The sequence below is a fragment of the Ischnura elegans genome, chromosome 8, assembly GCF_921293095.1.
Source record: "Ischnura elegans chromosome 8, ioIscEleg1.1, whole genome shotgun sequence".
Classification (NCBI taxonomy): domain Eukaryota; kingdom Metazoa; phylum Arthropoda; class Insecta; order Odonata; family Coenagrionidae; genus Ischnura; species Ischnura elegans.
In genome coordinates this window covers 70,513,772-70,524,580 of record NC_060253.1, presented here as the reverse complement: position 1 = coordinate 70,524,580, position 10,809 = coordinate 70,513,772, and positions in this window count along the sequence as shown.

The following is a 10,809-nucleotide window of genomic DNA, read 5'->3' as shown; positions in this document are numbered from 1 at the left end:
ACTGCAGCCTGTTTAGCTTCATATTGCAGTATTAAATTGCTACAATCACATCAGAAATAGTCCATTAAAAATACCATACACCTTCGACCAAGAAATTGGTAAGTAGCGTAATAAATACTTGGGACGGATTTCAAACACTTCCCGCGACATTTGCTGGCTTTTCTCACATAGTTCATCAGCTAACTACAAGAGAGCGCTTAACGGCTGCCGTTTGAGAGTCAAGGTGGGAATTCAAAAACTATTGAATCTGTATTTCCATCCAAGAAATTGAACTCTTTACACGACCCAGAGGAAGCAAGTTGCATGAAGACAAAATACAAGGTAAGGATAATAAGACCATAAGTCCATAAGTAAGATAATAAGGATAATGGTTACCTATCTTACTACATTAAAACCAATTAATTTATTTCACGATGTAAGGTCCAGTACACATGTACATGCGTCAAAGCATGAATCGACAGATAGGTATTGTGAAAATGTGTCCCTTAAGTTAATAAATGAGCTTTATTCATATTTTCCCTAAGAAAAGTGTTTACTTGAAAACCGAGATATTTTCTGAAACCAATTGTGAAACTCCAAATTCGGTTAATTGGATTGTAAACCTTTGACGGCATTCAAATATTAACTAGATTATTCTAACATTCCCACATTATTATGCGAGCCACATATTCAGGCTATTTGGCTGGGATAAGGTAATATTAAGATAGTATTTCACTTCACTAAGGTGTTTTAATGGACAGACACGGATAGAGGGCCAAATAAAGCAATAAATTCAAATTTATTATTAAAATATTGCCCTATTTTGCTAGCTTACCTGTTGGGGCGGAGCTTATAATAACACTATTAAATCAGGCTACTTCAAGAAGAAAAACTACTTACTTACTTACTTACTCCCAGGGCCATACATATCTAAGTAGATATTTGGCCGCACCAACAATCCTCTTCCATCTATCTCTATTTCCTGCGTCCTCCTCGGTCGCTCCTAATCGCTCCAGGTCTACCTTCACTTGGTCCCACCACCTTCGCCTTGGTCTTCCTCTTGGCCTTCTTCCTTCAGGATTCCTCATTATAACTTGTTTTAAATGATTAGTGTCCTCTCTTCTCAAAATGTGCCCAGCCCATCTAATTCTTCTACATTTAAACTCGCACACTACATCTGGATCCTTGTATAGCTCTCTTAATTCTCTATTGTGTTTTCTCCTCCACTCTCCTCCTTCAGAGATTGGTCCATATATTTTCCTAAGGATCTTATTTTCAAAAACAATTAATTTTCTTTCTTCCTTTTTATCCAGTTTCCAAGTTTCACTTCCATATAACAGTACGGGTCTTATGATTGTTTTATATATTCTGATTTTAGTAGTGTGTGATAGTAATTTTGAGGACATGAGTTTGTTGCAGGCGTAGAAGCATCTGTTAGCCAGATTTAGCCTGTTTTGTATTTCTATTGCTTCTTTGTTTTCTCTTGAAATAAAAACGCCTAAATACTTAAAGGAGTCCACTTTTTCAAATTTGTGGTTGTCTATGTAGAGAGGATTTTGATTTCTGTTCATTTCATTTCTTGTAAAGTGTATATATTTAGTTTTTCCATCATTTACTTTTAGTCCTAGATTAGCTGTTTCTTCCATGAAAAGTTTTGTAAGCCGGCGTATGTCGTCTAAATTTTCTGCTAAAATTACCACATCGTCTGCAAAAGCAAGTATATTTATTCTGGAGCCAATTGTTACGCCTTCGTCCATTTTTGCTACTTTTTGAAGAGCTTCTTCTATTGCTAAGTTGAATAGGATTGGGGATAGTCCATCACCCTGTCTTACGCCTGCCTTTATCCTGAAAGGTTCCGACACCCGTGCATTTATTCGTACTGAGCATGTGGAGTCTGTCATACTTGTTTTAGCGAGGTTTATTAGCTTTTTTGGAATTCCGAACTTGTCCAACTTTTCCCACAGTCTCTCTCTATTAATACTGTCATATGCTTTTTGGAAATCGATAAATATTGCAAAAAAATCTTTATTAAACTCCCAGTACTTCGATATAATTTCTTTGAGGATAAATATTTGATTTGTTGTGGACCTGCCTTTTACAAACCCTGCCTGGTGATCTAGAATTATTTCACATGTATATTCTTCAATACGATTTAATATTATCTTAGATAGGACTTTATAAGGAATGCTAAGGAGTGAGATTCCTCTAAAATTACTGCACTCTACTTTCTCTCCTTTCTTGTGTATGGGGACAACTATTGCTTCCCTCCAGTCTTTTGGCATTTCTTCTCATTCCCATATTATTTTCATTAATTCACATAGCTTATCTATGACTATATCTCCTCCCGTCTTCAATAGCTCTGCAGATATTTCATCCTTACCAGGAGCTCTATGGTTTTTTAGGGCTTTAACTGCTGCTTTGACTTCTTCTCTAGTTGGTATTTCTACTTTGGGTTGTACATGATAGTAGATATCTTCGTTATCGTAGTCAGGTGTGATGTCCGCTCCTTCTTCATTTAATAGTTCATAGAAATATTCTCTCCATCTTTCTACAACTTTCTGCGTCTCCGTTACCATAATTCCCTCTTTGTTCTTCACACCGTATGACTTCGGGGTGAATCCTTTTTTAAAGAATCTTACTTTTTTATAAAACTCTCTTGCATTATTTGCTGTCCGCTCTTGTTCTGCTTTTTCAATCAAACTGTTTATGTATATTCGTTTTTTCTTTCTTAATATCTTGTTTGTTTCTCGATTTATCTCATTGTATCGTATTTTATCCTCTAAGGAATTGCTGTTCATCCAGGTTCTCTTCTTCTCCCTCCGTTCTGTTACCTTCAGCTCAAATTCTTCATCAAACCAGGGTTTTTTGTTGTTTTTTTATTTTTCCCACACACTTTTCTTGCTGTTTCCAGAATATTTTCCTTAAAGTCGTTCCATTTTTTATCCACATCTTCTTCTTCTTCCATTGGCAGTTCTTGTAGAGCTTGAAACCTATTTTCCACTTTCATCTCGAATTCCTTTGCTACCCGTATATCTTTTAGTTTTCCTGTATCTATATTTGCATTACACTTTTCTTCTTTCCTTTTCTGAATCGCTATTCTTTGGGCTATTTTGACTAGAACTAGTACGTGGTCCGTCCCGCATTCTGCTCCCCTAACACTTTTTATATCTGTTATGCTACTTTTGTGGCGTTGATCAACTAGGACATGATCAATCTGGTTTCTTGTAGCCCCGTTTGGAGATGTCCATGTGTATTTTACAAGAAGAAAAAATAGTATACTAATATTACTTTAAAAACGTCATGAACACTCCCGTCCCTTACCTATCCATTGAACAAGTCATACTCCCGTTGAGATACATGTATTTTTATGAAGTGCTACAAAATGTTCTTTTTGCGTAGGTAGTGGATACATCCCAAAATTATGTGGAAGCAATAATAAGATTAATTTTCTTAAGGATTTCTGTATCCATATGGCCGAACCTAATTGAATTATGTACAAAAGGAGTTTCAATTATATGGGACAAAAACAGTGTCATATTCTACCAAATACATTTTAAGAAACAAAATCTTTTGGTAAATACATAAGGTTGATATAAATGGATAATGACTTTTGATTATATTCAAATGTTTTTGCAAATGGTCTGTCTATTGTGCAGGCATTTTAAGCTTAACTTCATATGCACTTTAAATTCTATGTTGTAGTTAATTTTACAGTCAGCACAGTTTGGCATTTACTTACGCACACAATTCCTTGCAATATTTTTCTTGATGTAATGATCATTTTTGATTTTATTTTTTCATTGGTGTTTTTTTCATTTATGTCTTTAATAATTTTGAAGTTTAGGTAATCACAGGCTTAATGCCTTACAGGCTACTTCACTTCTATGAATGTAAATAATTACCTGTATGAACATATTCATAGAAGAATAAGCATTAGTAGAAAAAATCCTTTAAAGTAAATGCATTCTTGGTTTACTTATTCTCCATATTCCGGACAACGCAAAAAGACAAGCGTTTATGACATTCGTCTTTGATCGCACCATGTTTCAGAATTTTCTTATTATTTCTAGCAGCATATTTTTTATGTCCGAGCTTTATTGGAAGATAACCTTAATTAGCAAGTTTTGCCTTTGCATGAATGTGGTAGTATAATTTTTTAGCATGCGTAACGTTTTTTGGACCGTGTGGTGGGCATGTGGGAATCCAATTGCATGCTGGTGATTGATCACCCCCACAACCTAGAGGTGACTCGCAGAGTATTATGTAGATGTAGATGCGCTTCGTTCGTTCAAGATTTATTTTATTTGGAAAGTCGTTTGACACGGGAGAAATGGCGTGTTTTCTTTTGATAATTTTCACTTTCATCGTCGCTAGAAACTGGGTGATTGATGTGTGATCAACGAGGTCGGAATTTCACCCGAATTCCTTTTGGCGCTAATTTGAAAGCGCGGACCCAAAATGCGAACATTTCGCAACACGCCGCTTTTCCCTGTTTATGCTTCGTCCAAAATTCACAGTAGCGTTACCATCGCATTTTTCGTTCTCGCCCGAATGGACTCCCGTCAAATGGTTTTCCTGGGCGTTCGTCCATCACCAATCCATCCAAACGTATCGGCCTATACGTTAGCCCATCACCAAACGTATAGGCCGATTTTCTATCTACGGAGAATTCAGACTTTCTCCAATGTAACCGCATCCAAATCTGGTGAATAAAAAAATACTTTCTTTGCTCGAACTTCGCTTCGACTGGTACACTGAGGCTTAGACGATCTATCGATGTATCGGAAAATATCACGAGGTTTAAATACATCTGGAGTAATATATTTAAGTTTGAGAATTCGTGATTAATATTTGACCGATAAAAGTTACGATACATGAATCCGATTAAAAGTGATGGGATTGGTGAGTTATGAGAGAGCTTCTGGGTGAGATACGCAGGAGCAGGAGAAAGAAGGTACGAGAGCGAGCGAGTTAGCGGGAAGGGCATGTTGAAAACAGTGTTAGAGGCTAGAATATTTGGCAAATGAGAGAGAGGAAGGAAGAGAAAAGGATGTTGAGATAGAATGAAAGTTAATAGACCTAACTAAGAATTGAAGTCGGTAGTACAGGAAGGAAGGGGAGGCTGCCAGAATTCTTCTTAAGAACTCCATGGAAACAAACCTTTATCGGTAGAATTCTTTGATAATTCAGTATTTATGTATTTTATGGGGCCGATATAAGAAGATCGCCACCGTTCCATCATCAGATAACTTGATCGCTAATTATCAATATCCAAACATTATTATCGTACGATACAGAATTTTCAATACCGCCTTGGCACACTGCCAACCACTCATTTTCCGATCTGTATCGACAACTGATCGGCAACGGAGTTCTTTTCTGGTCCGTATGCGGTTTCACTTTCCATTGAAGTTTGGGTCAAGGCTGCGGAAAGTGGAAACCAGTTTGCTCGCCGGAGCTTATCGCATTTAGTGCTACCGCGCTGGGCTTTCACCTGCTTCACAGCACGCGAAATGACTTCTCGGAGAATGCGTCGTAAAAAAAAGTTCCTCTGCCCACTGATGCGAGGACTAAAGGATGGAATTAAAGGAAGTGTTACGTCACTTAGTACTCCGTGCATAAAAAAATGTTGCCATAAATCGCTGCAGCTTCCTGGGAATAGGTTGCATTCAAGACACAGTCATATATTATGTATGTTGTTAGCATAATTCACGCGTAACTTGCTGGACAGGTCCAGACACAAGCGTTCAGATCCGTTAGTAAGTTTTAATTAGTAGATATCTAACACTTACTCCACGTCAAAATAGTATTCATTGCGCGTTTTTTTCACATCTCCTTACATACCATTTCCACACAGCGCTTCTTGGTCTTTATATCGAGGTTTTTCATAGCCTTTTTTAAAATTAAACGTACAAGTACATCCATGCTCTTAATATGCGCGAGCTACACCGGCAGGACTCAAACACGCGACCTTCGAATTGGCAGGCAAGGGCTTTACCTCGACGCCACCGTGGCCAGCAAACGGCCTTATTTACTTATTGCGGAAGCTATTTAATAATAGATTTTTTTTAACAAGTCTCCGCCATGTTTGTTGACTGAGCTATGAGTCCCCTTACAAATTTGAATGTTTTAATGGTTTATGATTGGGCATACATTTTAATGTTTACCTAGATCATTTATTTCACAGTCTGATTTCCTCAACTATCGAGACATAGTTAATGATTCCATACCCGTTTCAAGACGAGAGGTAATTACAATGTCACCTTGCAAATACTGCCAAGGCTGGTGATAGCTTTCATCACTAATGTCTAATGTCGAATACCAAACGAGGATGACGTTAACTGTAAGAGTTAACCATCCCAGGAGACAGCTGCAAAGCTGGGAACTGCGGAAAACAACAACGAGAAATATACTTGGACTTGGACTGTAAGAGTTTTGTGTCGCCTACACTTTTATGTGGGTACATAGTGTACTCGTAGCAGGATTATGCATTTTTGCAAAAATAAATCATATCCACAACTTATTAATTCTCTGCTAAATCTGTCCACATATTCATCCACTAAGGACGCAAATGTCAAGAATTCCTTCATACTTTGCTTTGAAAACAACTTAAGTGGGAATTATATAAATATAGGCAATGGCTTTTGTTTCTTCATGTTCGATAGCAACATTGCCCAAATACTTAAATTGATTTTCGTATCAATTTCTCCACCAATTCGTCCCTACAATTTTAAACCGTACGCCCTGCTCCTCCGCGAAAGTTGTGTTAACAACTCTGTGAAGCGTGAAAATGTCACTGAGCAACTTCCATTACATACGGCATATAGAATACAGAAAACACGTTAAATGGAGAAAGTAACGTGATTTTCCTCACGGCCATCACGAAACTGATATCACTAACGGGCTCTCTCCATCAATGCTGAAGAATACAGATGAGCTTACATTCTTTCGCCACATCAAGAAGTTTTCTAGCTACTTCGAAGTTCATGCATCCTGGGGAAATTTTTCGCTACTTCAACTCCGAGGGTAAAAAGGAGTTTAACACTACGTTAGTAAGAACTTTGTGTTTCAACCGTGCAGAAAACTTTCAGCTTGCGAGTGTGAAGATATTTAGATAAGTTGCTCCTATATGATCGTCTTCTTTAATTCATGTCAGTGAAATATTTTTGCAATACATCGAATTGTTTCTTCAGAATTATCCGTGTCCATAAAGCTACACTGGGCGGCAACGAGGTCAGAATTTTAAGCTGTTCAGCTACATAATGACCTGCAAGCCAACTCTAGGGTGTTTGACAGGGGGTAACCAATCACCAAAATGCAGCATGCACGAGGAACTTCTACGAGTGACCTTGATAGAAAGGATGAATCTTCAAGACAATCTTATTTTTGGAATAAGGAAAGTTAAAATAATCTATAAAATACCATTTTCCTATTACTGTTATTATACTTGTATGTAATTTACAGACAGCGGGCGTCCATATTGAATCCCCGTTTCGCACATGATTAAGTTATTGCAATCTTCAATACCTCCGAAAAAAGCACATATTGGCCTTTCATATAGAGGGTTTTCAACATGTTAACGATTACACGTGCACGGAAAATCATGCCGTGGGTAGGGAATTTGATATTTATGTCTTGGGTAGTACATTTGCCAAACACCCGAGAGGTGGCTCGCAGGGTATTATGTAGATACGAACATCACATATATTCAAGGAAGAGGTGGGGAAGGATTTGACAAGTTTCAGGAAGGGGCAGGAAAGAAAGTACAGTGGGAAGACAGTGAAAAAGTAGATTACTAAAGAGATATGGAAAAACCCGGGGCAGAAAAACTCTAGTAATAGCTGTAGAAGAAAAATCCTGGAAAAAAACCACAAAAACGGGAAGGCCAAGGTACTGAAGAAGAATAGAAAGGGCAGGGTGAGGGGCGGCATGTCATTAGAACTCTCAGGCACTGTGATTCATTTACCAGATGGTGGAACTCTGTGAACCGAAACACGTCGTATGCATTAAAGTGAAGAGTGGAAGAGTGTAACTTTCTTTCATTTCAATAGGTCGACCTTCCATTTTTCACGCCTGAATCGACTGAATCTACATTGGATACCCAACTTCAGAATAATTATGGTATATGGAAAAAGGCAAGAAATTAAATTACTTATTCATAAACCGACTTTATATTCTTATACTTACGGGCATTAAATTCCTCGGAAATAAAATTCCAACCATAATAAACAGCATAAAAACAAACGTTATCGTCGTCGTCAGCCAATCAGATTCGTTATCTCCGATTTTACCATTTATCATGGTCAGTATCTCCTTATTACTCTTGCATAAGTTTACTTTAAAGCTTCGGAGTTGTCCTGCGCTCAACATCTCAACAGCTGACGTCACGAAGATGAATCGACGCGTAGGAAAACCCGGAAGCCTAGCTACGCCTACTGTACCATTCCTCCTACTGCACCAAAAGTATTATAAGGTTAAATACAAAAATATACGCATGGTAAATCCTTGATTAGCAATTCGCGATGCATACTACTCTTAGGTAGGCTCTTTGGGGCGGCCCAATTTGGTTTCTGTTTTGAGCTCGTCGCCTGCCGGCACGGGTCCGTCCCTGCAGGTAGTCGAAGTTACCTCAGAAGTACGCTCATAAGCCGAGCTATTCAAGAGAGGGAGAACGTCGACGGCAGCAGTGGCGCAGCGACGGGGGGGGGGGGGGGGGGGGGGGGTTTGGGGGATAAACCCCCCCCTCCCCAGAGCTCAGAGAAATTTTTAAGTTTAATCCATTTTACTTAATTGGATTGATATTACTAATAGAATAGTGTAAGGATTAATAAAATATCCCCCACAAAGCCGTAAAACTCACCATTTTGAACCATTAATCTTAAAGTTAGAGCGTAGGTTTCCGCGGCGATGGTTTGATCTTTGCATTTCTCCAGGGTTTTCTTCCGCGTCAGATTGTTGGTTGACAACAGTTTCGCTTGCTATCCTGTCAGCGTCTACAGCCTACAGTATATAAGCGAGGCAGAAACCAACAGCCGACACCTTCGACCTGAAGACGCTGACAGGATAGCCAGCGAAACTGTTGTCAACCAACAATCTGACGCGGAAGAAAACCCTGGAGAAATGCAAAGATTAATCTTTAAATTCCGCAAGTTATTAATCTTACACCTACCGCTTATCCTGGTCCCGCTTATCCCCACACACCCCGGTATTAGTTGCACCCGTTGCACCTAAATCCCCCCCAGCCTTAATTCCTAGCTGCGCCCCTGGACGGCAGTCCCCCAGAGTAGGCATGCACCATAAATCCGCGATGAGTTTAGAGAGTGCAATCCGGCCGCCGAGAGTTGTCCGATGACTTTTAGAAGGATCTAGTTCGGGGTAGGGGGCAAGGTTGCCGGGTAAGAATGGGAAACGCCCACCTCACATGTAAACAAAAGGCTTAAGAAAGGAGCCAGAAGGGAAGACGAGCGTGAGGGACCCAAAGGATGAATCTTTTGTTTATTTGATCCGAAGAAAGGGCTTGTTTTGGTGGCTCAGGCTCGTTTCACTGCTTCATATGCATGTGACAGCGTTGTATGACTTGGCGAGGGTGGAAGGTGCGTTTAGAGGTCAGCGATTGGCTGCAAACCGTGCTGGCGCAAGGTTCTCCTCCACCCTTTTTGAACTTCCATCGAACAACTACATCTACATAATACCCTGCGAGCCACCTCTAGGGTGTTTGGCAGGGGGTGATCAATCACCAGCATGCAGCATGCATTTGGACTCCCACATGCACACCACACCGTCCAAAAAAAACGTCCCCTATACTAACAAACTATACTACTATATGCTGTTAGAAATAATAATTAAATTAAGAAGCATGCATTAATTTTTACATATGTTAGTGGGCTACACTACAAGTCATGCAATCTACTTACGAGTTCTATTGCTGCCGTTATAATCTCTTATTATTATTATTATAATTAAAATTGTTACAAGTAGGCATTTAGCCTGGTGGTAACATGTACATATGATGAAAAAAAACAATAGAAAACACTGAAAAAAACAATAGAAAAATTGAAAAAACAATAGAAAACATTTGAAAGAACAATAGAAAACATTATACAAAGCCCTTGGTCCCTACTTCTGCAGCCGCTTTTTAAAACTATGTAAATTTTTCGGGAAGGACTCAAATAGTTCTGCTGGTAGGTCGTTCCAGTCCCTTATGGTCCTATTTAAGAAGGAGAACTGCTTCGCATTTGTCCTCTGTGATCGGCACTTTATCTTGAACTGGTGATCGTTTTTACCAACAAAGCTGGGTTTTGATATGTCCTTCCCAAATTCTTTCCATGCTTTTTCCCCACTCATAATTTTAAACATGCCACATAGCCTGCTTCCTTTCCTCCTCTCTTGTAAACTCTCCCACCTTAGAACTCCGAGCATTTCTGAAACACTTTCCGTTTTTTTGTGCTTTCCCAAAACATACCTAGCAGCTTTTCTCTGCACCTTCTCCAATTTCTTGACCTCTCCTTTGAAATGAGGGTCCCAAACAAGAGATGCGTACTCTAAAGTGGGTCGTACTAGAGTTGTATAGGCCATTTCTTTCGTGGCTCTGGTGCTTCCTCTGAGGTTTCTCATCACCCAGTGCAATACTTTAAAAGATTTTTTGGTCGTGTGCTCGACATTTAAACCCCATCCCAAATTCTTTGATAAATGGACTCCTAAATATTTAAAGCTGTTAGATTTTGGAATTAAACTACCCGAAAATTCATAATTTCTATTTACGCATTTCCTTCTTTTGCTGAAGTTAACATATTTGCATTTATTTGGATTTATTTCCATCCCGTTACTAGA